This window comes from Poeciliopsis prolifica, unplaced genomic scaffold (genome assembly GCF_027474105.1).
Source record: "Poeciliopsis prolifica strain line A6 unplaced genomic scaffold, Auburn_PproV2 SCAFFOLD009, whole genome shotgun sequence".
NCBI classification, from domain to species: Eukaryota; Metazoa; Chordata; class Actinopteri; order Cyprinodontiformes; family Poeciliidae; genus Poeciliopsis; species Poeciliopsis prolifica.
In genome coordinates this window covers 4,759,572-4,786,545 of record NW_026562384.1, presented here as the reverse complement: position 1 = coordinate 4,786,545, position 26,974 = coordinate 4,759,572, and the positions used below count along the sequence as shown (strand labels likewise).

Below are 26,974 nucleotides of genomic sequence, written 5' to 3'. Positions count from 1 at the left end.
GTCAAGGCCTGGACCCAATTGTTTCAGTCAGGCTTCTGAAAAGAACATTTACCTTGGGATTTTTTTTTTTTTTTGAGAGTTCATTATTTTATTTCGTTGAGTGTACTCAAATCACAATGTTCCAAATGAAAGCAGCGTGAGGATCCATGCCATTTTGCTTTCCGAAGCCAATTTCTTCAAGTGTTGGACAAGGTAGTACATTTCACAAAAGGCATTTATCCATCTAACAAGTAATCTCAGAAATACTTGAATCACTCTTTTTTGTTCAGCGAAGCACCACTCCTGCTTTTATGTCTTCAGCCATGCCGTCTTATCAACAGCTTAATTTCAAAGGGGGGAAGCAATTAAAATTGTAATAACTCATTTTATTAAAAGAAGATTGAATCTCGCTAATACTTGTGCTCCGATTAAAAAAACAATATCACAAGTAATGTGGTTTCAAAGATGTCCCACACAATCGCCAAACGCTCCACTGTGCATTGTCAGTTGCATGTAAGGAGGTGTGCGATTTAAACCAGATGTTTGCATGCAAATCTTTTCAGTCTTTGTTTTTTTAACTCTTGTATTGAATCAGATTGAACCTTTCTGGTTTTAGATCAGCTAGAATGACTGATCTAAAGTTTTCTTCTAAGCCTGAATAGTCTATTTTGCCTGTTCATACACATGATTGTAATAAACTGTTAGGTGATTTTGGGAATATGATCTGAACATTGAAAGTTCATCTGGAACTCTTTTAGTTTGTTCTTACAGAAATCTGCAGATTAGAATATTACAAATATTAGTTAATGGCCATAACAGCAATTCATATTAATATCTGATATTGAGTTCAGTACCAAATTTTTATATTGATGTGTTCTTACTTGCCTTTAGAATTCGCCATAGTTTTTACATAACCATTCCACCCTGAAACAAAAACTATTCAAATGGAGGATTAAAAGTGTAAACTTCCTTTGCAACTCTTCTAACAAGTAAACCTCTTAATAGAACAATATATTTAGTGTTTGCTTTCATTTCTGACCGATCATCCCTCATCTCATTGCTGTCTCTTCCTGTCTCATCAGCTGAAAGGTTCAAAATTGGCATTAAATCTTAGTAAAATGTAGCTTGAATCAACACAGTGTAAAGTATTTATTTTCATCCACAATATGCTGGGATGTTTTTTTTTTTTTTTTTTTTTTTTTTGATTTAGCTAAAAATTCATAGTGACAAGATAAGATCATGTTGGTATTTTAGTGACTGATCATGACTTAGCTTATGTATTGTTACTGTAAATGCTTTACTTGTAGTACCTTTCACCTTGAAATCTCTCCTCTGTACTTCTTTAAGTACGACAGACCTTTTGCTTTGGGTGTCCTGAATTTAAGAATGACCCCAGACACTTACCCCAGAGTACCCACTTATCTTGTGTCTTAGCCCCTTAGTTGTTCTGCCTCAGGCTGTGTAGCCACCCCTCGCTTTGTCCCAGATCCCTCCTAGCAGGAAGCTTCATTCCTCCCCACTGCAGGGTCCATTAGCAGATGTTCCAGTTACCAGAAATATATTGTCCATACAGTATATAGCAACACTTACAATTATTTTGTGGTAGGCCAACGTAAAGTCAGTGTGAAACCAAAGCCTACCCCAGGTTTTCCTTTTTTCTTTTTTTTCTAAACAACAACAAAAAAAAGGTCTTCTGTGTTCCTTCTGTGTGAAAGTGTGTGTCCACGCACGTGTCCTAACAAACCTTTGAGGCATTAACAGAACAACTGTATTCATACTCGGATCAGCTCAACTACACACAGATTGACTCCATCAACCGACTTTTAAAAGACGAGAGTTACACCGAATTACACTCTGGGTTTGGGGATTCACATTTGTTATGTTTTTAAACACTTCAATTCGCTGCTTTTTGCCAATCTTTGACTGTCCTTAACCACTAATGCAGGTAGACAACGCTCAAAACAAATGCAGTGTTTCTTACACCCAAGCAGCAATGAAACAGAGCAGCGCTGTTTATGTTTTTATGTCTGTCTGCTGTTTATTCACCGCTTCAGGGCACAGAAACGCTGCTTAAAGAAATAAAGAAATGCCCCCGTGTCACAATGCAACAAATAGATTTACAGTTAACTTGCAAAAATCATCCTGTAATGGCTTCTTTCCTCCTTCGTCTTTTATGCATTCTGGTTTACGCACAGACCTTGACACTAAATGTAATAAATAGCAATAGTAAATAGTCGAGCCCACAACATTTGCACGCATTTTCAGTCAGCTAAGAGGCACTGCAGCCTTCAGAGACGCATTACTGTGTGTGCCACTTCTTGTTCATGAACTCACACAAATAAATGCATTGAAGACTGGCCTGGAGGCAAAAGCGTTCACCCAAACCCTAGCGTAAGTGGGGAGAAGAAAAAAAAAGGTTTAAAGTCTTCCTCCATTCGTGTGCCCTTTTCCTGCGGTCTCTGTATTTGGCATCTGTTGAACGCTTCTCTTGATCTTGTTTCCATCGATCTACAATCTAAGGTGAAAGCGTCAGGAGTTTAAAGTCGCAACAGTACAAAAGCAGTCCAGACACGCAAGACATTAAACTTTCATAGTTAAAGCGATAAATATGCTTGCAGTAAAAATGTCACGCTGGGATCAGCCTCTGGTTTGCAAGTGAGCGCGTGCACTCACGCCCACACGGTTTTCTGCAGTCACTTTCAAAGATTCCTCTGCCTCATTGTGGGAACTTTGTGCAGGTCCTGACCGGCTGATGTAGCTCAGGAGCTGTCTGTGGTGCTGGAATCAGTGCCACTAACAGGGGAATAAATTGAAGTATTGTCCTTTGCTAAGTGCTATTAGAAACTTCTTAAATCTTCTTTTTAAGTTCCTTTGCAGTCATATTGCAGGGATGCTATAAATACCACCCAGCTGAGCCAGGGCCAGAGTTTGCGAGGTACAGTCTGAGTCATAGTGCTGGTGGCAGACCCGGTATTTAATGTGATTTATCCAACTTCTCCGCATTTGGCAATATGGGACACAGTTCAAACGAAGAGCTCAGACAGAATATATCGAGACAGCTGTGTGTGTGCGTGCGTGTGTGTGCGTGCGTGTAAAATTGTGCAGGCCCACTGATGAAGTTTGTGCATTGCACGGAGGTGTGTGTATCTCTGTGCGCACATATGCACAGACTCTTACACTGTGTTGGGCATAACGCAGGATTCAAAGGGAGCCTTTGAAGTATTTTGATGTTCCCTGGCTGCTCTCTTGCCAGTTTCCTAAATAGGTCAGAGACTCTGCACTCTGCCTTCTGCGCTGTGCTAGCTGCGCGGCAGCCTGCTAGAAAGAGTCAGAGAGGGCAAGGAAAAATGATATATTTAACTCCATCTGAAACGAACTAACAGGCAAGCTGCCCCGCTCACTTTTGCTTCACGGCATTTCAGTTTCGTGGCAGTGATTTTTGGGGCGTTTTTTTGTTTGTTTGTTTACACGATGCTCAGCAGGTGTTCCTTCACAACCTGCAGGCTGTGTACATTTCTTCAGAGGCAGAACGAGGAATGATGGACACGAAAATTGATGGGGAGAAGGCAAAGGTGAACTAAACCCTGTGACTGTGATGGCGAGAGAGAGTCAAAATGATACAGAAGACTTCTTAAACGGCTTCCAAATGTTGTCAATTTAGGACCTTAAACTGGAATGTATTTCATCACCAAAATCCATGCATTCGTTCACCTTTACATCATACCAACACATTATTGGTAGCATCATGATGTAACAAATATGAATGGAGCAAAAACACAGGGCAATTCTAGAAGAGGAAAACCTCATGGAGGCTCCAAAATACTAGGACGTGATTCACCTTCCGGCAGGACAGAGACTAAAACTGCCCCCAAAGCTGTTTCAGAAAGGCCCAGTCAAAATCCAGACCAAAATTAAAATGAAAATCAACGCTGTGGCTTGGAACTGCTTTTCAAGCATGCCAATTGCTCCAAACAACTAAGCTTGAGATACTTTAAAGATTGGAGAAAAACACAGATGTCCTGGCACATAAGAGATGCAAGATACTTCTCAGATTTGTATTTGTAAAACAGAAATCAAAACTTAACATTGTAATTCACCTTCAAATTACGCACCACTTATCCTGGTTTCAAAAAATACCCCAATAAAACATTGAAAGTCCAAGTCGTATATTTAGTTTTGCAACACACTATAGATAAAGAGACAAATAGTTCAACATAAGGTATTGTGCAAAGCAGAGATTGAGTATGTACACAGGAGGTGGTGTGGTCCTGCGGGCCATCCGTTCATGGGATTCTTACTGGTTTCTTACTGCTGGTCCCATGCAAGCCAGTCATTTGGATCTTTGATGAATTTTGAATCTTTAAAAACCTACAAATATTTTCTCTCATTCAGACCCCTTTCACAGTGCCTGTCTGTTTCTAGAGTATATGTGAACATATTTATACTCATGACTCTGTGTGTGGTGCTTCATTCTGAGTTTGTAGGAGTTTGTTTTTTTTTTCAAGCCCCCAATGGTTTGGGGTTGAATTTCATCACAGCACAGAATAACACATCTGCGGCAGTCTCCGAAAGGCTTAACGATACCAAGGTTGACTAAACTTAGAATAACAGACATCCTTTGTCCTACTTTTGTCTTTGTCTCTTTGCATATCTACACCATTTAAGAAGGTTTGCCTACTCAAGGGGCAATACTTTGGACAAACTTAAAAGTGTGTTTTAAATGAGAAGATGTGTTCTCCAATCTGAACAGTGCTGCCATTGAACACACGCACACATACACACACACACATGCACACGCAGGCACAAATTCATGCAAGCAAGACTGGTATTCACCATTCCCTTGGACCCTGTTAGCACCTCCATTCATTCTCCTTGCCATAGCAAGAATAAATCAGAGTAAGTCAAGCACTTGTTTTAGTTGCCAAAGGTGGCATGTCCAAAACCGCCGGGGGAGGAAGGGTTGCGGTGTGATTTATTGTCGAGTGGCACAAAGCGAGAGAGTTCTTCCATGGGAACAGGACACATAGCTCTCTGTGGAATGTGATTTGTTTTCTGCTTGGCTGGACCAAGCTAGCAAATGTAGCAGAAACCAGCCCCTCTTCCCTTTAGCTCGAGCAAACACCCACTTTTTTCCTCCTCGGCTGAAATACCGATGGGGGAAACCGGAGGGAATCAGAGTGGGTAGGCTGGTGTTTGAGGATGGAAACAAATACCCCCATCCTTATATATCCCCTTTGCTCCACCCTGCTCAATGGGGGCCAGCAGTTCTAAAATAGTGTCTCCAGATCATCTCTGATCTCCCTGCTCCTTCAGTAGTGTACGCAGCAGGATGCCTGGACTCAACCAGAAGCCCTCAGTCTCCCTCTGGGGCTTCACAAGTTCCTTCATGTCCTCGCCGCGGATAAAAGTTTCCTCACATCGCCACAGATGTTTTGCCAATTTTCCAACACCCCGTGACCCCCACACAGATGCACAGGTCTGCGTCACATTCCAGTGGGCCACCGCTATCACTCCCTGTCGCTCGGCATAAACAGATCAGTGCTCTTATAACGGATGTGTGTCACGACTGCGTTCCCAAAGACTTCCAGCATCATTACAAAGACTCCCCCCTTAGCCCTACCCTCCCTCCTACACACACACATCCTCTCTTTGTGAAAGATGCACTTTTTTAGGCCCTCTTTTTTTATGCAGCAAGTTTCTGCAGAATAGGCACAAGATTAAATGGGACCAGCTGAAAACCAGACAGATGCCCTATCACATTTGAAGCATTGCCACCTGCTGTGTTTTGAGAAATGAGTGTCTTTATTTGAAGCATGAACGTCGGGTCTGCTGCTCTCAACTGTTTGTCTTAGTTGACTTCCCATTGGGGATTGTAATGTCTGTGTCAGTGGGCACACTAATAGAGATATGTGAGGTTAGCGCTATTGTATACATCAATGCCGGGGATCTGTGCTTCACTATTATAGGCCTGTCGCTTTCCGCCGGGGATTATACAGGTTTTAAATGGGGGAGGAAGGCTTTACACAAAGCCATATTGAGGGGCTTTAATCTACACAAACACTTTCATATGAGGTATTATAATAGACTATCATCCTGCAGATGTTACTTTTAGAGGAATAGTGTGTGAGGACTGTGGTGGAGGGCCTGCACTTTAACAAATAAAAGATTAAAGGGTGCTACACCTAATGTGAGGGCATGAACGAGGATTGTGTCTGATCAGGCTGCATTTTGAAAATATAACCTATCAGCACATATTTTTTGTCTTGCGCAAATATTCATACCATTACATAATGTTGACGTTCCACTTCCACGTCCTCCCTGTGACCTTAAACTAATGTGACCTGAAACTCAATGCATTTGAGGGGCTTTACGTGACAGACCAACACCTGTCACGTAAATACGCACAAAGTGGTGCGTATTTTTCACTTGGAAGGAAAATAATTCATCATAAATAAAAATCTGGAAAGTGTGGTTTCTCACATTCTAGCTGAGTCAGTTTTTTTTTTTATTTCTTTTTTAGATTGACTTTCACTGCAATTACAAATGCAGGTCTGTTTGGGGTATGTGTCTGTCAGCTTTGCTCATCCAAAGGCTGCAATATTTGTTCATTAATCCCTGCTAAGCAGCTCAGGCTCAGTCCAGCTGGATGGAGGATATTTGTACGCAATTCTAACAAACAAATATGCTTTGATCTAAAACATTCCAATTTACCTCAAAATGGCTGTAATTGTGATATTTTCTTTCTTCTAGGATTGTCCTTATTTATCTCAGACCATCTTCCTGTGTACTCTGATCAATTTCTCTGTCCCTAATAACGGAGATCGTTCCCCCCACTCTGAAGCTTTGGCACCGACTTTGGGGTCGGTGTGTTCAGAGTGTGCAGTTAGTTAGAAAACTAATTAAACACACAAAGCTTTTTGTATGTCAAACAAAATATTTAGCTTTGTTCTCATTGGACCAGACCACTTTCCAACACGTTTTTTGTGGTCCTACTTGGTTTGTAGCTAACTTTGAATGGGACTTCTTTCAGCTTTTGTTTATCAACAGCTTTCTGGTTTTCTAAGAAGGCTAACCTCATAGTAGATTTAGCTGCTGGTCTGTGACCAGATTCTTCCACTTGAATTGTGGATATTCGCATCTCCACCTGAGTTTCTGTGTCAGAAAGGAGGTTAAATGCATTATGCATGTCACACGTTTTCAGTGTGAAAAGAAAAAAAAAGAAAGAAAAACCATGTGTAATTTTTCTTTTTGGATGCAGTCACTTTGTGCCGATCTGTCACCTAAAATCCCCCAAAATGCGACGAAAGTTTGACAAAACAACAAAAGTTCAAAACATGTAAATATTTTTGTGCAGCACTGCGACAGTGAAATCTCCAGCTGGATCCGACGTGGCGTTTTGATGTTGTTTATGTGTCTTGAATCGCAGGTCCAATTCAACTTGGCTAAGAAATTCTTTCAGTCTTGCTCAAAGTATATGTTTTTAAAATAATCCATAATCTGCTGGATTTCTCGTCAGATTAAAAATGGATTTGTTAATGAATCTGCTTACGGTCAGCGGTGTAAGCCTCTGCATTGTTGCCTCACACCAAGAAAGTCCAAGAATTGAATCCTAGACAGGATCTTTCTGCTTGGAGTCTGTATGTTTTGCTTTTTCATCTCTAAATTTCCTTCGGAGTCCAGACAAGAAATTCAAACCTGAAGCGTAGTTTTTGCAGAGCAACTATGGTTGATTATGAACATGAACAGCTTTTTGTTTCAGACATTGTGAAGACAGAAAAGCAGACGAGTATGCATCCAACTCCTCACCCAATGAGGACTGTTTTTGATTTTAACCGGGACCCGCTCTCCCACCTCCACTTCCACGTCCTCCCTGTGGCCTTACACAGGATTAAGCAATCATTGAGAAGGCATAGATTGGTGCAAAATGATTAAAGAGGGTAGACTTAACAGAGTAGGCAAGGCACAGACAACTACTCTGTTATATCATAAAGATCTTCAAATAAAAATGAACAGACACCAATAAAAATTGGACCGGGTCCAAATTAGCTGTGAGTTGCACAGAACTGTGATCGTTCTCCATCACGTCACTGTGACCTAGTGGTATTCAGATCATGTTCAAGATGTCCAACTTGGTCATTTCAGTCATTAAGAAGGCAAAAAGGATAAGCAGAGGCACACAGAGAAGGAACCAGACATGAGAACGAGACGATTGTTGCTGGAGCTTACGGCGATAGACGTTGGTTCTGAAATGAGGCGCAGAAAATGCTCAGTGCCGTTATAAATTTGTTTTTCCTCCACGGCAGAAGTATGCAGACAATTTTGCCTAAAACATAGACCTGATATATTTTTGTAATAAGGTGTCATCCTTTCAGAATATCTGACTCAAAATTAATGTACAACTAAATTTTATGCCAATATTTGTACTTTAATCGTCATGTTAAAAAAAAATGCAGCCTCCTCCTTCATCCAACAAAGTCATTTGTGTCAGCCTAAGTTTTATTTTAGAAAAAGATATAAGACAAAGATCCAAATTGTATTTAGTTCATCTTGTAATGTCACCTGGCAACAGATATGTCTTTAGAGTGGCTTGCTGAACGTTTGCTGCAGGAAAAACTGGCTCAGTTCAAAAACAGAAGCAAATAACAATATGTGAAAAATATTGACATCTCAAGAAAATTAGCCAGAAGGTTGTAGCTTAAAAAATGAATCTCTCAAATGGAAAATGACTGTAACCAGGCAGCTAAAGCAGGTACAAAAGCGGCTAAAGGACAACAAAATCAATGGTTTGAGCAACAATCACAAGTGCATCATTTCACCAAAACTTGTGAGCAAAGCTAAAACGCTGTGTGTGAGAGTAAGGTGTCCTACAAACATGTCTCAGTTTGTAGGCCAGGGGGCCTCAGGAGGAGGATGTAAATATCTGTACGGTTTCATTTAATCACAGCTCTGCTACAATTTAGCCATATTGTACACATAGTGTTGGATAAAGAGTTATTCCAGGAAGCCCAGTGAAGCTAGCAGTCATGTATGTTTTTTGTCTTCACATGTCTTCAGGAGTGTACATGTTTGTATGCATTTAGATCCATAATCCAGATTGTTGTTTTTTTTTTCCTGATCTGAAAGATTTTTTCTGGACTTTCAAAGATAGAAATTCTCCTTGTTTTTTTTTTTTTTTTTACTGTCAAACTTGTTTCTCCTACTAAATCATTTCCTGTGACTTCAGCTCCAACTGCAGCACCTGGCTATTTTACATAAACTCTTCTTAGTAAAGACCAACTGAGTTTAAAGAGTCTAATCTCTACCTTTTCTTTGCTGCTACATGTCTGTGTTTTTACTTCTTTGTGTGCTCTGTTTTCTCTCTCTCTCTTTCTCTCTCTCTCTCCCCTGAGAAACATTGACCGAACCTAAAAAGGCCTCTGAGTTGGATAACAGACTGAGGGAGGGAAAAAACACACCAAACACTGCAGTCTTCATTTACATTTTCATTTAATTTTCCTTGGCCGGTAGCGCTGTGTACAGAATCAATCTTTCTAACTCCATTTCCAATATATTACCAGGAGAAAGCAGGAAGAGAGGGGAGGTATTGATTGACTGAGTGTTCATTGTGTCTTCACACAAAGTGCACACTTCATAAGAACGGCAATGAAATTGCTGTTTGTTTCCTCTGCCTGTGTCTTTATTTTAAGTGAAAGATTAATAATGACGGCGTGATATGGCTTAGGTGTGACAGTCAATACGAATCTACGTCTTTGTCTGGGCAACGGGTCTTGTTTTGTCGTGACTTGCCTTACGTCCTTACAGGAGAAATGCTGCTATTGAATTGCAGACAAGTCCAATAACGATTTTGGACTTTTATAATTACATGTGTCCACTCAAGTGCATCATCTGTTTATTTAAGTCTTAACTGCTCTGTTGCAAAGAGGAGAGGATGAGCGAGGTTTTCACTTTTTTTTCTTTTCTCCTTCTTTTGCACGTCAACCTTTTGATGCAAATAAGATTTGAACTCAACATGGCACTGCTCTTTAATTGGCCGCGCACTGACCTAAACAGAGATTACCAAGTCATAGCTTGGCAACTGTAACTAGGCACCGCAGGTCCGTACAGCTTTGGTATTGGCTGGTTGAGGAAATTGCGGCCAAAAGAACCTGCCTGTGTTTTCAGATCTTGGAATGACTCATTTCCCTGGCATCTTGACATGTTGCAGCGGTTTCTCATTGGAGGAAGCCAAACAATTTAATTAATGTTCTGGGATAATTAACAATTTAATAATCAGAACCATTGACTGTACGGCAACTATTGTCATTCGTAGAAGCGAAGGGTCGACGTGCTGCTTTTACTCTGACTGCAATGTTTCAATAACTTCAATAAATTTCGGCTTGTCTTTTAATTTGCACTTCACCGTTTTTTGTTTTTTTTTTATGCCCTATATGTCAGTGTGACTACACACTACTGTCATACCATTATATTAGGCACAGTCAAATGCGATGGATTCTATTTATTGGTTTGGGGAAGTCTAATGAAATCTCCTCCCCCACAAAAGTCAGTAGGCGTAGAGGAAATGTCAGCCCCGAGATGTAAACTGAGTGTAATGAGGTGACAGCTCTGTCTAATCTCAGCCAAGTCGGTGTGAGAATAATTTTCTGTGTCGGAAAATGTTTTGAATATGTCAGCCCTTTTAGTTCTCATAAAGAAAAAAGAAAAAGAAACACAAGATATAGACGTGCTAATGTTATTCAATTGTTCTTCATCCTGCTCACCAAAATCACATAGAATTGTTAAATGTTCTCTCATTTTTTTGTGGTTTTCTGATACCAAAAATTAGCTAAAAGTTGCTTATTTTATTTGATAAAATAAGACATCATTTTATCAAGAGGTCGACTTTATTTCGACCGTTTTGTCAAAATAAAGTCCCTTTCAAAAAACATAAATTATCATTACTATGACCACAAATAAATAGGTAAAAACAGTACAAATGGAAAAAAAAGCCTCGAGAGTTTATCAAAATCTACAATTTGTCCGACGTCTGATAAAATGCAACTGTGTAGATTACTTTGACTTAAACTAATCATGCCATAACGTTTGTGATCCCACGCTTTCATGATGTTGGCGCCTAAGTTTAAAGGTTTCCATTCAGACCTTTAGCTGTTCAGGTGGCCAATCTGCAACTTAAATAAACCCTCTGTAAACCTTTTTAGTTTGTACTGAGATTCCAGTGATTTTCCAGTGAGGAGCGTATATTCCTGATAGAGGTGTATATTAGGCAGCCGGCTGTCTGTTGGTATAGCTTTGTGATTGATAGGAGGAGACATGCACCATTTACTGGCCAAGCTGAAACCAGAGGGAATCTCCATCTTCTCTTTCAAAGCAGTCAAGAGATGCCTCGCAAAGAAAATTGGCCTATTTCCATGGGGTTGCGATCTGGTAAATTCAGCTCTAGGAACAAAGAAATACAAACAAGCAAACTGTGTTTTATCCTGCACACAATGCACCCCGCATGCACGCGTGGACAGTAAATGAGAATGGGTTCAGACATCAAGGTACATAAATTGGAATCTACGTGCACTTTACTTACCAATATTGTGTTTTCTCTGCCAAGCACATTCGGTCGTAAAAAGTATTCATATTTGCCTGACAGACACTTAAAGTAAAATAAATGTCAGTCCAAGGGATTCTGCAGGGATCGCAAACAAGCAAAGACTCTTAATAATTTTGCGGGGTATATTTCGGGTATTCTGAAGTGTATTTTCCAGACGTTACTGTGCATAGGCAGCGTTTTACCTGCACTAATCGGATGTAAGGAAGGAAAACTAACATGAGGAAGCGGGAGACCTAAATTTTAATATGAAATTACTTTTGCTTTGTGTTTTTGACGAGGTGGTCATAATATTCCACATTTTGCAAGGAGTACTTTCCACTACAAATACATGTATTATTTTCTATTTTCAAGATATATTTATTCAAATTTCGCCATTCAAATGTGCAAGGAACAGAATATGAGAATAAACTAACAAAACATAATTCAAGTGGCAACATCTTTCTAACAATAACTAAGACACAGAAAGTAGCTGAATATGGTAAGACTTATAGAACATAAGTAAAACAACAAGGCAATCATCACAACCCAACACTTTCAAGAAGGTAGGATGATTTACATCATGGCACAAATCATCGTCCCGTCACAGAACTTAATGGTTTATGTATCCATCACCTCATATAGGAACAATAAAAAGTTACTTATATATTCCGAATACCTGACAGTCCCCCAAAAACATCACATTACAAGATGGAAAGCTGTGTGACAACAATTTTTACTCTGACTCCTGAAGATGACCTCATAAAACCCCAATCATAAAAGTGTAAACCAAAAAATAAAAACTTTATATATTCAAGTTTTTGTGCTGGGAAGCTATTGAAATTGATAGCTACCCAATGTGTGTTGACCTCTTTCTAAACAGATGAAGTTTAGGTCAACAGTTGAAATACATCATGGTATCATACTCTTTTTAATTAAGCTCTTAAAAATTGCACTGTTTGGACTCAGCCTTGTTGTCCCTGCCAGTCCGATAGGATGCAGGTGCCAAAGAGGGATTCTTGCCTCCTCTCTGCTAATTTGATTTCTGTTGAAACGTAAATTAATAGAGATCATGTCAATAAGACGTTACCTCGTTATATAAGTATATTTTTCTCCTCCGGCGTATGAATAATCCCTCTGTCACTTTCTTGGGTTAAATAAATTGATGTTTTCTCTTAAGAATCCATTATCCTGCATCCTGTTGCAATTTATTTGGACTTGCTGAAGACAGTGTTTCATTGCATTCGGTTTATTAATTTTATTGCCACATTGACTTTATTGCAACTGTCAATTACGGCTGTATGAAATAGAAGAGGTGCCAAAACCGTGTTTTCACACAGTTGCAGTGGCTATTTGAAATTAGTGTAAACAAATTCGGACTTATGTTCTTAAGAAACAAAGATAAGAGGAAATTGTTCACACTGAGAGCTAAACTAATTTATTTTTAGCAGAAATATATATATATTTTTTTTTTTCTTGGGCAGACATGTATTTCTGACAGAAGTTAACCAGTAGAAACGTTTCCCCACATTTATAAGAGGCAGAAACACCATCATATCTGAAACTCGGCACTTTAGATGTGGCTGGTTGCGGCCCTAAACATTTTTAGGCTTTAGGAATCAATAACTTGTTTTTCACTTTTCGTTTTCTACACTACACCCACAAACTCACTCTATTTCATTTGGATTTATACAACTGGGTACATTGACCAAAAACAAAATGCTGCATAACTGTATCGTCTGAAAACTACGTGCTCAAAGTGCCAACATTCAAATGACCGTTACAGTAATTTGAAAAAATAAATGTCTTATTTTTTGTGGCGGGAGGAAAGTTTTGAGGGTTAAGAACACATTTGTAAGACACTGTAGAGTATGACTAATCACCCTACAGCAACAGGTTTTATTTATCCTTGCTCCTGGTGAATCGGCTCTTATTAAAGACTTCAGCAGAAGGAGCTGAACGCCTTAGCTAAGAGTGTGTAATGTCATAAAGCGTTTCTATCCACTGTGCATACATTCAGCACTGGCTCTTCAGTTTTCAAGTGGGGCCTTTGCTGATGGCTTTGCCCCTTAACATCTGGACAATGGCTGCAAAGCATCTTGGGAGAATACCAGAGTGAGCAGTAATGTTAAGTCCCACACTTTTTGCTGGCTTAAAAATGCACACGCATGCACACACTCACAAAATGGATCGCTCTCATCGACGGCACCTCACAGGCGGGTTGCTGAAAAGGTTATTTCAATTATGCACTGTTATCAGTGCTCAGTGTGCTTATTTTACAACTTAATGGAATAGATGTTTGCTCTGTTCAGACGCTGGATGTTTTCGGGGGCTTTATTTTCATTCGTGCTCGAGATCTCAGATGTACAGACTGGTTCTGAGTCTGAACCACACAAATTAACTACTAGACTTATGGAGCTCTGATTTGAACTAGCTCATTAAATACCGTAAAGACAATTGCTCTGGGGGCCTTTATGAGAATTAGACGTTTAAATTAGACTTTCATACAGCCCTGTTTACATCAGGTGCCTCCCAATTTGCTGAAGTACCACATGGGTTCTCTTAGCTGCATTCGCATCCTTTAGCCATGCATTAATCAGCGCAGAAATCTTTAGATATTTTTTTTTTTCCAACAATACGGACAATGTTGGGAACATATGCTGCTGAAGTTACTGCTGTTGTTTTGAAATCTCACCTCAGCAGAGTGAGAACGGTGTTTTACCCAGCTTGTTATAGTATGCGCCAGGAGATGCTAAGACAGCGAGCAAAAAGAAGAGAAAAAAAGAAGTGTCAAAATGAATTATACATTTTTTTTCCAAGACTCACATATCATATCTGAATACATTATCGCAGTCAGACTACGATTCAGTGTATATTTTTGTGCTTGCACGGATTTAGAAGCCGCACAATATTTGTGCCAGGGAGGCACCTGTGGATAACCGCTGTCTTTTTCCAAACACAATAACAAGAAATAGCAGTGGTTGAACTCTGATCTGGGGGAAAGTTAAGGAGCATCAAAAGCAATATCTCACAGATGGCCACGGCTTCCGCTCACATCTGTTTCTCGGCCGCTGTCGCCTGCACAGCCACTTTATTGTAGCACTCAAAGACCACATCTTCTTGGGCAAACATTAGCCCTTCTCACTGGGACGAAGGGATCCTATTTGTGTGCCTAATACAGTGTCTTCTACTTTATTGGCAGACGACCGCAGTGGCGCAAAATAATATCGGTGACAACAGCTGTATTGTTGACTTTCAATGATTCTTACTCAAAACCAGCCCATTATGCAGCCTGTCATCTGATTAAGTACATACATGTTTGCCCAATGAACATTTGCCGCCTATAGAGCCAGTATGTCACAGCTTGCCTCCACCACCTCCTACCCCTCTCTCTGTGCCTTTTACCACTTTGCTTCCCCGGAGAGAATCTGAAAAGATTAATTGAAAGAAAAGCGAGTATAGCATCCGTAGGCAGTGTTATTGTTATTATTATAATTAGCAATCGTGGCATGGCCCACTGTTTCTGTGGCCTGTTAGCTCATGGGCTAAAGCCTCTAATGAGACGGCTGTCGCTTGGTGTCGGCTTCGCTGTGAAAGAGCAGCAGAGACAAAGCAGAATTTGCTCATCATATCTTAGCGGGTCTGCTTGCGTATCATTTATGTGCCTATGCAAATTGCCGCATCATACATAAAGCAGAAAAGGTCCCCCCACGACAGCCTACACACGCGGTCAGGAATAAACAAGTGGGAATCCAAGGCCCAAGAATTTTCTGACTTTTTCAATTAAAGCGCCAGATGCGTTTTCTTTACTCGTCCTACAATGTTCTACCCACACAGTACACCACCGCAGAATGGTCATAAATTACAGTGACACTTATAAAAACATACAGTCTGATTTATTTCACCAAGAAGACGTAATTACTGCCGGAGCAAATGTGACAAATGGATCCTGCAAGTGAGGATAATTGTGTGGATGATCACATAGTTACATACAATCTATAAAAGCACTAACACAAGTGAGCCTTAACTAGAAACAAGGAAACATGTTGCCAAGAAAAAGTAAAGATCTAGTTAGTGCATCCAAATGTGTGTTTCCTATATCACACATTTGCAGCTCGTCAAACTGAGCAGATATTCTCTGTTGTTTGCAAATTCACAGCTATTATAGATTTTATTATTATTATTATTTTATCTGTTCTCACCAAGAGTCGAATAGACTTGTTTTGTGGGACGACATTTTTAGCAATTTCTGTATTTTTCTAATGTAAACCGAAGACCTTGATATTCCTTGGCAACACGTTTGCAGAATCTGCTGCTTTTCACGGGATGCGCCCTGACAACATGCATTTTTTCTTTTGCTTTCGATTGTTTTTATTGTCGTTAATTGTCAACTGATTACCTAATTACCAAAACATTACAGTGTTATCTTAAAATCATTTCCAAGGGTAAAAAATAAAAAGGTTACTAAATTTCAGAGTGTAATAATTAGGGTTGGTTACAAAATCTTAACCAAATGGCTTGAAGTAAGTACAAAGTTTATTTAGTAAATTGCTTATTCTGTGAATAATCTGTCACAGAATTGATTTTCAAAATGGTCAGTGTCCAAAAAGCAAATTGAACTGCCTGAGAATCTGCGCAACTATTTGGTCTCCTCTCCGGCAAATGTTCAGTTTTTATGCCTTCAAAAGGCTCTGGCTGAGGGTTGATTATAATCATCAATACTTCAGTTACTTCAACTAATTTTAAGTCAAATACACAACATCAGGGTCATGGTTTTCAAGCAGTAGATGAAGTGCTTTGACATTTGGATTGACGGATGTTGGGTACAACATTGGCATGATGCTGGTCAAAATCTGGTTAAATGTGCGCACTCACTGCTGTAAATGATCCATTTGTTAATCTAGAAGACGGGACATTTGCAGGGTAAGTTAGTATTGTTTCCTGCAGGTCAGCTGAGCCAAAAATGGTTAAAATATCATCTTTTTCTGCGACATTTCTACCATTTTCCTGCATGTGCTGAGGTAATATTCCATACAATAACAAACAAAAAACAAAGCACAGCTTTACATTTTTAAGTGTCATTCCTCGACTGACACTTCCATAAGCCTAAAGATACTTAGAAAGTCTATGGGTATATTTTCAGAGTGTATATAATATACTTACTAAATTCACATCAATTGAACATTATCAAACAAGGAAATTATCTTTTTTTTCGGTAAACTGGGTTTAGCATAGCTGTAGGAAGTGTGAAGGAGGAATAGCTGGTTCATAATTGGGTGAACTGAAGGGAGCCAACCAAGCAGAAACATATTGCAGTTTTAAATTATATTTAAAAGAAAAGTGACTTTATGAGGTTCATAGAAAAAAAAAAATCTGGGAAATGCAATTACAATAGTGTCTATACATTCCTGTAAAGCCCGGTTCTTAAATGCTATATGTATTTCTTTATTCACAAAGAGTATTGCTTTTAAAACAGGTTTTTATTGTGCATATGGAAAATTCCTCTCGCTGTCTAATATCACATTTTCATCACTGGAATAAACATTGAAATAGAATTGCCACTTTTTCATCTTTAAGTGGGTAATTTCAAAGCTGCTACACAAAGGCACAAATTGCATCAGTGACAAAGGCTGACATGGCAGCTGCTCTGCTAAAGTATTAATATCACAAAACTTTAGCTGGTCTATTTATCCTCATTGCTACTCATTTACACTAATTCTCATTTTAGTATGCAGAACAAAAACATTAACAAGGTTTCGTTTCTACAAATAAAACATTTCACAGACTGTAGGTGCTTTAATTTGAATCAGAGATTTAATAAGTTGCTTGATAAGTGGTTCTTTTCTTTTGTTGTGCAGCACAATTGCTGTAAAACTGCACCGGCTGTAATGATGCTGCCAATATTTAAAGATAAACTCCTGTTTTAACTCTTAATTTTTGCATATCTTTACAGTTGAGCAAAAGAATTAGGTAGGTATTATACTTCTTTTGTAAAAAATGCTTACGTGCTTGTCAAATCTTTGACGTCTCACCCCAAATGCATTATACATGACAACAGTGGTGAAGTTTGTGGTGGCGGTTCAGCTGCATAAGAACCTCATTCTGTAAAAAAGTCCTACAAGAATGGCTTTGCTGCTCACCTGCTTCCTTACCCTGTTTACTGCTAACCCAGTATGCAGGCCGTCAAATGGTTGGAGTTATGTATTCACATTTAGGCCAAGCTTTGCCAATTTGCATAGTAATTACCTAAATTTACATTGGCTGTATGATCTACATATTTACATAAACTCTGTCTTCTTGATTTTGTTCACGCTTGATAAGAAACACCTACATGTACATTTTTTTAGATCCAGTCAGCACCAAACAGAGGGATCACACCCGACGCTAACTTTACCATTGGGAACAACAGTCGTCGCCATTGTAGTACTTTTCATCACAAATGAAATATGTTATTTACTTATATCACTTTGTCAGTGAGTCTTTTTCATAAAAACCAAGAGTGCTGCCTCTCAAACAGTTGTAGCAAAGACTCGCTTTTCTTAGCTGGTGTTATTCACCGACTGTGTCGACACAACAGGGCATCTCAGAACCTACTTTCTGTCTTACTTCAGAAAAGACGATCACAAATACTAAAGAGTGTCACGCTTAAAGCACATACCTTGTTCTTATTTTCTTCTTGTTTTTTCCCATCTGTGCTTCTGTCACTTTATGGCCTTTAGCATTTTGAGCAATGTCGTTTGTCTCCGATGTGAACATCTGCAGCCATTAGACTGTCCAACAAGCAAAACTTGCATTAGCAAGTTCAGAGCACTGAATACTGTCCCACAATTATTGTACTGAAAACAGTCCTTTGCAATATGAATATTCCGCTCATATTATATTGCAATGACGATGTATTTGTGATATATTGTGCAGAAAATGACCCTACTGAGTCATTTTCTTCCTGCCCTTTACCAGTTCATTTACATCTCTTTTAGTCTCCCCTCTACTTCTTTGCTCACATTAAGTATTTGTCATCGAAAAGCAAAACAAGTCTGTAATTTTGACTCATTAGAGCTCAGTCTGTAATTGCTTTCGCTTTTAAACTCCAACGAGATTGCTGTTTCTTCTTATTAAAATCCCACTTTCAGTTGAGACAAAATTTCAGTCGAAAAGGAATCTTCTCTCATGTGAATCGAGGACATCTGAGCTGTCATATCAGATACTGTTTTGGCTACTTGCCCGTACAAAGGGCAAGAAGTTGCATCTTCATTCTTTGGCCCATTTCTGTCAGAGATGCACACTCGCCCTCACCCAGAAACGACAAAATCGACAAAATTGACAAAATGCGATTTATTTCATGAAATAACTGATTGACTCAACATGTGGACAAAAAAAAAGGGGTGAATTTGTGACACAGATTCTCCCAATTTCCTAAAAAAGTATAAAGTGCAGCTGCAGAAAGCTAAAGAAAGCTGCAGAGAGCCTTCCTTTGTTTGACAAAATGATGCCAAGATGCCTCCATTGGTGGAAAGATTTATAAGTCACATAACCAAAATCATGCACATCCACATGAGAGAGTTTTCTCTCTCTTTCTCTGAAAGCTACTACCACGCTGAAGTCTTTTTTTTTAAGCCATCAGCTGGGAAATTGCTGAGTAAAAATAAGTGAGTGTGTATTTCTGCGCACTCACATACACTCACTGAAGTAGAGAAGGAGACTCAATTAAAAACCAGCTGTGCCCTATTCCTCTGTTAGCCCTCCAGCGTCCCCCCCCCTCTTCCTTTCTCTCATGTCTTCGCCTCCCCCCCGACCCCCATCCTGTCCTCCTCTGCTACCCCCTGCCTCAAACCCCCTGCTGCTCTGTAAGCCACCAGTAAGCTGCTAGACTCCCGCTGATCTAATGCTTCCCTCCAAAACACACACACTCACACACGTACCAGACACAGACGCAGCGAGTCACACAGGCATAAAACACGTACCCTTCCCCTCAAATGTTCTTTAAGTGCTCATTTGAACCCCCTCTTCCCCCTCCCCGCACTTGTTAATTGATGTAATTTCTGTCGACTTTGGTGCCAGCTCAAGCCAACCTCCCTCGTTTTCCTCCGCCACTCTCTTCTCTTCTCCCTGATCTACCTGTTACCCCCCAACATGCAACAGCGGCAAAGCGCTGGGTGAGGGATTTCAAGGCTGGAAGTATAAATTCTGGGCTTTTTAATGAGGAGCCAAACAAGCTGATGGACTTGGAAAAATACTACAGGAAAGAATGAGCAGATGCTTACTAATATGGTTTCAAATCACTTCTTTTTTGTTTTTTTGTTTTTGTTTTGAGCAACAAAGGTTAGCATAGAGACTATTCGCCCAAAGATATTGTCCCCTGAAACACTTGAATAGTACAGTTAGTTTTTGGCCCGTAGACTGGAAGCCTACTGTGCATTAGGTTTTCTTTTAATGTATATATATTAATATATATATTTGTACTACTTTGAATAGCTGTAATTTATGTTTTGTGCCATTGCCATGCAGAGAAAGACACAGTTAATGTAGCTTAATAAGGGTGTATCCGGAGGGCAGCAGGAGTGCTTAGCCAGCTAATCAGTGGTAATTCTATAAGTCCAGGTCCTTTAATTAGCTAATTTGCATTTTCAGAATTAATCAAATTGATTATGTAATTAACAGTACAATGCATCTTCTTCTCGGTTCCAGAAAAGGCGCGCATGCACAATAACAAACACTGGCTGCACCGAGAGTTACCCATGGAGACCAGGACCGTGACTGGTAGCGAGTTGTACATGTGTGCAAGAGGAGATATTGCACAAGGTTCAAAACGCCTTCTCTGAGTTTCTGCAGTCTGCGATATTAAGAGATAGCACTGTGGTTCAAAGAGCCCTTAGCTGCGGCTTTAAGCAATGTGCTTTGATAGGTTATAGCGGCTCATGCTAATATTGACTCGTAATGGAGAAAGGTCAGCTCACACATCTCCCATGTAAAAAAAAATAATAATAATTTTACAACTTGCCCCAGGACTATGTTTTCCTCATACGCGCTCTTGAGGGGAAATTTTGATGATTCATCGATTATTACAACAAAAAAAAAACAAGAAAAATGGGGAATGACAGCTGGGATGAAACTAGGTCAGGCTTTTTTTTCTCTCTCTCTCTCTCGGCATAATTTACCCAAATTAGCAATTCTGCAAGTGCTTGTCAACAGGAGTTTGATGAATAGCTTACCTGCAACACCAACACAGAGAAGGAAAAGCAGACATGTACACTCATTCGACTTATAGGTCAGTTTTAATCCGTCGGAGAAAAAGACAGCTCATCTTTGGATTTTGTAGTACACTGGAGTGTGCAAGAGAACTTGTGCATCCAAGCTCCTCAAAGAAAAGTAAAAAATATCAAGTCTGCACAGATTTATTCCCATCTGCTCCGCGTTTTACAGATGTTGTACAGAGTTCTCCATTAACCTGATGCACAAAACATACACATTTGCAAGCTAAAGGAACACAACATGTGGTTCAAGCACCAGCTGCACTGCGGTGTGGTAGTTAACATCCACCAGTTTGTGTGGAGTTTCATCAGCAGGGAGCAGGGAGTTGATCTTTGGTTGGCCAGTAATGCAAATGAGACCTTCTGAACAAGAAGAAGCAGGTGTGTGTGCGCGTGTACTCGTGTGTGTGTGGGTAGTTTTTTTTTTGTTTTGTTTTTTTAAGAGAATAAGATGTGGTCTTTTGCCACACCATGGAAATCAGATTTGGATCTCAGTTCAGACGTTTTTCCTACTTACTGCGACTGTGTTTTGCTGAGAACCGCAGTGATAAACAATTGTGATAGATCTTTTAGTCATTATTCCTCTGGCAGGCGCTATCCACCATCAGGCTGCTGGGAATAACTCACCTCATAAATTTTTGGCTTGATATTAAAGCACACAAATTAACCAAGTCGGCTTTTCATATCTCAACTCTGCCACCACGAAGATATATATCCAATAACTTCTGTCTTCAGTTATTTTTGCTTATATGAAGAATTCTTATATATATATATATGTTATTTTTGTCAGCTAAAATAACACTTCAAACAAGAAAAAACATAAACAATAAACCTCCATGTATCACTGACTTTATGATGTTTTTTGTTCAGTAAAGTCCTCCAGAAAACCTCTAAGGCCTCCACAAAAACTGCATTTAACGGGGAACGCTAAAGGCAAAGGATCTTATGCACTAATTCTGAAGTCAAGTGAGTTAATCACCCTCACAGCACCACAGGAACCATGTATCATTTTCTTGATCTGAGACATTTTGACATCAATCTGTCACATGAAGTTCACGTTGTGGGTCCGGCGAAATGCGACGAGGTTAAACGTTAAAACATGAATGTTTTCGCAGGGCACGACTCCCGCAGAACCAGACTTCGGCGAATCTAAGCTATCCATTTCAGGCAAATGATCAGGTGCCCTCTCTGTTTTGTCTTATTATTGATTCTTGATAATATGGTTTGGGGCCCAGAGGACACTTTGGCGAAACTGCACGTCCCTCAACAGCCTACATGATCACGATGAAGGATGAGCACCAGGAGTCCAAGTCGGTGGTGCCTCTTTTTCTTCTGTCGCTTAGGAACTTTAGAGCAATTCAGCAACGCCTCCCCTGATCTGCATTTCTCATCTCGTCCTGCACCTGTGTGGCCCTCTGGAGATCCCGTGATTTCCTTCCTTCTCTCCTTCCACTCTTCTGTCCGGATTTAGGCGTGCCATCTGGAGGTCTTTCAGATTGTACTTACACATTACAACCCAATATACTTTTTTTTTTTGGTCTCAATCAATGAATCAGCGGCGTGCAGCGTGATGGATTGCCAAAGAGAGGGAGAAAATGAAAGAGTAAAATAAATAAATAAAGCCAAATGGGATGGGAGGGGTGGGGGGGGCTTTTAGTCCCCTGCCAATCCCCAGTTATGCATAAAAATGCTTCTGAAATGAAATCTTTATCAAAAGAGCCACAAGGTTCTCCTTACAAGGTGTTTTCAAATAACCAGGCGTTATTATCATACCTCCACTGGGAAATATGCATTTACAGCTTGGAGAGTGCAAGGCAATGGGGTAACTGCTAACAATGTTTCCCCTAGTTATTGTGCATAATTGCATGCCTCTGTTATTGCACCTTTCTATTGCTGCTAATACAGAGAAAGCCCATTAGGCACTGTGCTAATGTGAGCGGTAGCCTGCAGTGCAGTGGGTGCACTGTTTAAAAAGCGACCACCGTAATGGGAGCTAAGCCATATAAGGAGGGCAATAACACCCAAAGCAGGCATGTTCAAGCTCTATTAAAGTAAGATTAAACTTTTCTATTAGGCAGAGCCGAGGCAGCTGCAGCATCTTAAAACAAATGTGAAAGATTGGAACTTATTTGATGTGCCCAAGGCTGGACTTTAGCAGCGGCTCAGTGAACCAGTGGAAAGGTCCATGAGGATTTTCCAGACCCTGAAATTGTTTGCTTTCCTTTTTTTCTGTTTTTTTTTTTTTTTTTTTTTTTAAGTGAAATAAATTATTTTTAATAAACTCTTATAATTGCAATATACAAAAAAACAATAAAATAAAAATTATTTTTGGGGTATTTTTTGCTCATATCTAATTTTGGGATCTGAGCCCATGTTCAAAATGACCTTTTTAGAAAAGACGGGAGGAAAATGTTGTCTTCTGGTGGACAAGCCTGGATAGGTTTTCCAAAAACTACTATCTTTATTGATCTATCAAAATATCTTGACTGAGATACATTTTCAAACACGGTCAATTAAGAGGCTCTCTAAAAGTCAGAATGTAAAATAAGACTATTTGATTCTGATCAACTTTGTCTTCAGAATCCAACATGGCTGCTTTGCATAAAACATATAGCCAAAGCAAAAATAAATAGATATATTAAAAAAAAGCACACATACACACACGCACACACAAATACACACAATCACCTCTTTTTGTACATGCAGACACTAACATGTGCAATCTGTTAGTGCCCACCTGACTAATGACATGTTTGTTATGCATCTGGTCATGCTCAAGAATAAAATTTGGTATTTATATGAAAATACACTTATTATTCTTATTATTATTTTTTAATGAACAAACAACTCTTTATGAATTGGAAATGTCCATGTCATTTGCAAGCTGCCCGATTTCACCCTTCCAGAACTCACTCTGTTCTGTTGCTGGGAAGACAAATGGAGTCGTATCAGCTCTGTAATTGATATGACCTTTGCAAATAATATTCCGTCTGCTACAGGGTCCCTCAATCAGAATTCAGGAATTCATTGTAAAATCGGCAGACTACACTGAGGACAAAGGTCTCAAACTCCACTCCGTGAGCTCTGGTGTCCTGCAGCTTTCAGACATGTCCCTGATCGTAAACACCTGATGCAAATGGCAAAGCTCCCTGCTCACCAAGCGGCCAAGCTCTCCAGAGCTCTGCTAACGAGCTGGCTACTTGAGTCAGATGTGCTGAAGCTGAGATGCATCCTTAAGTTGCGGGAATGTGAGAATGTGAGATGGGCAACATGATTAGCCAACAGATTATCATTGTTAATATCACGTTTAATGAAAAGTTTGAATGCATGGCTGAAAAAAGACTTGGAACAAAAGAGACGCTGAGACAAACAAAAAAGAAAAAAGAAAGAACGCTAACGTTTGTAAAGTGCACATCTAATGGCTCCAGATTCGCCTACCTGAGCTATGGCTCTCTGCAGCTCCTCTGGAGACTCTTTAGTTTCTACAATCAGTACTCTGTATCTTTGGTGGATCTTCTGGTTTTCCTGACCTGGATGGTAGATGGGTAGGTTGCAGCACAAATACATTCATCCGTGTGGCATTCTAACCTTAAGCACAAGTTAGTTTAGATGTTATAAACGGATCTCGTTTAAATGAGATTTTTTTATTTATTTGTTTTCCGCTCTCGGTCCTTTTCACATCAGCATTGCGCATACCGCCAATCTGTCGAGAGCCGCTACTGCAATCTGCCAATGCAGACCTGCATTCCAGACTTTGTATGATTGAACAAACCCCCTTTTGTCAAAACGTTCTGCACCGGGCTTTTTTTTTTTAGGCAATCTGCTGAAAACAAAGATCGCTGTGATTTATCAACTGTTTAATTTTTTTACGTTGCTGGTGCTTAACAGTAAAGGTTCATTTGCTCTAATTTTTAATTAATGTCCACAGTCCTAAGTGCCAAGAGAGACAACTCAGCTACTTTGGGCTTAGCACCAAAACTGGGTCTGGAGACAACTTCCTGTATGTGTTCATAGACGTATTTGTAGCCTATGTCAAAAAAATATGTAGAACATGCCATGCGGATGCTTTTGTCATGTCTTTGCGTCCTATTTGTGCAACAAGCCCATTCATTGGATGGGACCTCTGAAAGATTGATCGCAGCACAATTTGAGACTCTTTAGGTGTTTAATCACTGTTGATCCCCTTCGCGTCGTGTTGCAGGGATGCAGCTGCAGCCAGACAGCCCACAGTGGATTACCCGGCCGTTAATGACCGGCTAACTTGACTCGGCCGTGAACGCGCGCTCCGCGAGCCCCCGGTCACTGCTGTCCTCTCCTCCGCGCTGCATGCGAGTCCATGGTCGCTCCCTGTCCCCCTCCCCACCAAACCCCCACCTCACACACAGCCGCCGCCGCCGATCAGTCGTCTTGCAGAGCATGCGAGTCTGCACCCCCACCGCTGTATCCTCCACTCCAGAAGAGAGCCGACGGAAAGACGTGTCTCTTTTATTACTATCAAATATCATTCATCTGATTTCATTGCGCGAAGCTGTTTTTGTTTTGCTTTTTTCTTTCATTCTTTTCGGGCGACGTCGGGCACTGTCTCCGCCGCGGAATGGATCGCTCCATCTGATCCCGGCAATCCGGTGACATGTTGAACCGGAGGCTCCCAGCCTGCCACCTCCGTCAGTTCCCAGACAGCGCAAACAAAAGTATCCAGTGAACAAGTGCGCGTGGCGAGCAGCCGGCGGCTCAGCGCGAGGACTCGTAGGAGGGGTTTGGGAGGTGGGAGAAGAAAAGTTGGAAGTTGAAGACAGGAGGATTATGCGGTGAGTGCCGCACATCGCCGCGAACAGGTACGTCACATTCTTTTTCTCTTTTTCTTTTTTGTAACTATATTCCTATGGAAACGATGCTTACGCACCGCTTGTTTATATATGCCGCTCCGTGGTCCCGCATGAGCGCAGCAGGGGGGTTTTCTCTCTCTGACACGCAGCGCCAGAGCCGTGACATTGAAGTGCCTTTCATCGGAAGAGCAGCTGTGGTCCTCCTGCGGGTTTTCCGCTGCGCTCGCCAGCGGACGCAGAGGATTTTCCTCGGTCTGCTGCGGCGGAACAACGTGTCGAAAGTGGCGATAGAGCAGAAAGCGGGCGCCGCTGAGTTTTTGTTTGCGTCTGTTTTGGGAGCATCCGCGCAACATTTCTTCGCGCGGAATATGTGAGGAGGCGCAGGATGAGTGACATGATGAGTGATTCCAGAGCGCAGCCTCCTCTAAAGGGTCAAGGTGTTCCGGGAGGCTCGCGCCTCGCGTACCGACGGGTCTGCTGTCGCATCGCCTGCGTCCTTCAATCTCTAAAACGTGCTCAAAAAGACTGTTTTGTCGAATGATTTATAGTGTGGATCATCGGCTTGAATCGGCAGATTGCAGTGGTGGTTCTTGTGTGATTGGCGCCCTGGGCAGTACTCAACCCCACGGCCCCCTTAGCCCACCCCATACACATCTGAACACATGAAGGTGCTCCTTGGGCAATAGCAAATATAAAAAACAGCGGGAAACATTAGGAGGTAAAACATGTCGATGTGCTATTTTTTTTTAAACTGGATAAATAGATATTTTATTTTAGATGAATAACTTGAGCCAAGCACTAAGAATAGATTTTTTGGGATTTTTTATGTTTTTGTACTCGCTTGTTCTGTGGGATTTCAGGCAAGAACCGAAATGTTTACACTGCTGATGAAAGTTTTGACATCAAAACGCTAACTAAAAGTAATAATAATGGGGGGAAAAACTAGCGCCGAGGCTAATACTCCTCTTAAAAGTCAAAGTTGAGGCTTTACATTAGCATTCTCTGTCCCGTCATTAGCTTCTTGAAAAATGTTTATGAGAAATGCTGAAGCAAATGGGAGATGAATGTCAATTTTTTTTTTTTAATTCTGTTCTAGCTGTATCTCCTGGCAGAAATCGCTCGGGTAACTCCTCCGACGCCGGCGTGAACGCGGGATCCGCCGCGCGTTCTCGACTCTTCGCCCTCGCAACGCCGTCATTCACCTTTTTGCAATATGTTGCATGCATCATTTAGTTTTTCTTTGCCCTGCCTTGTACTCACTGTGAAACGTTATAGAGTTATTATGTAGAGTTAAATCACACATGAAGGCTGCAGATGCGCCTGTTTTGCTCTGCTTTTGATTTATTTCC

At 40.5% G+C, this 26,974-nt stretch overlaps 1 protein-coding gene and 1 long non-coding RNA gene across 3 annotated transcripts in view; one reads left to right on the top strand and one right to left on the bottom strand.

Annotated features, from left to right (window-relative positions):
- Positions 1–26,974, bottom strand: part of LOC129362635 (uncharacterized) — a 77,343-nt gene that overhangs the window by 151 nt on the left and 50,218 nt on the right. The gene's annotated exons all lie outside the window — the stretch shown is intronic.
- Positions 25,060–26,974, top strand: part of tenm2a (teneurin transmembrane protein 2a) — a 272,708-nt gene continuing 270,793 nt past the window's right edge. Inside the window, exon 1 of one of the 2 annotated variants that reach the window (XM_055034285.1) lies at positions 25,060–25,634. The gene's annotated coding sequence lies outside the window, so the exon portion shown is untranslated. The remainder of the gene's footprint in view (positions 25,635–26,974) is intronic. The other variant, XM_055034286.1, reaches the window with a different exon arrangement.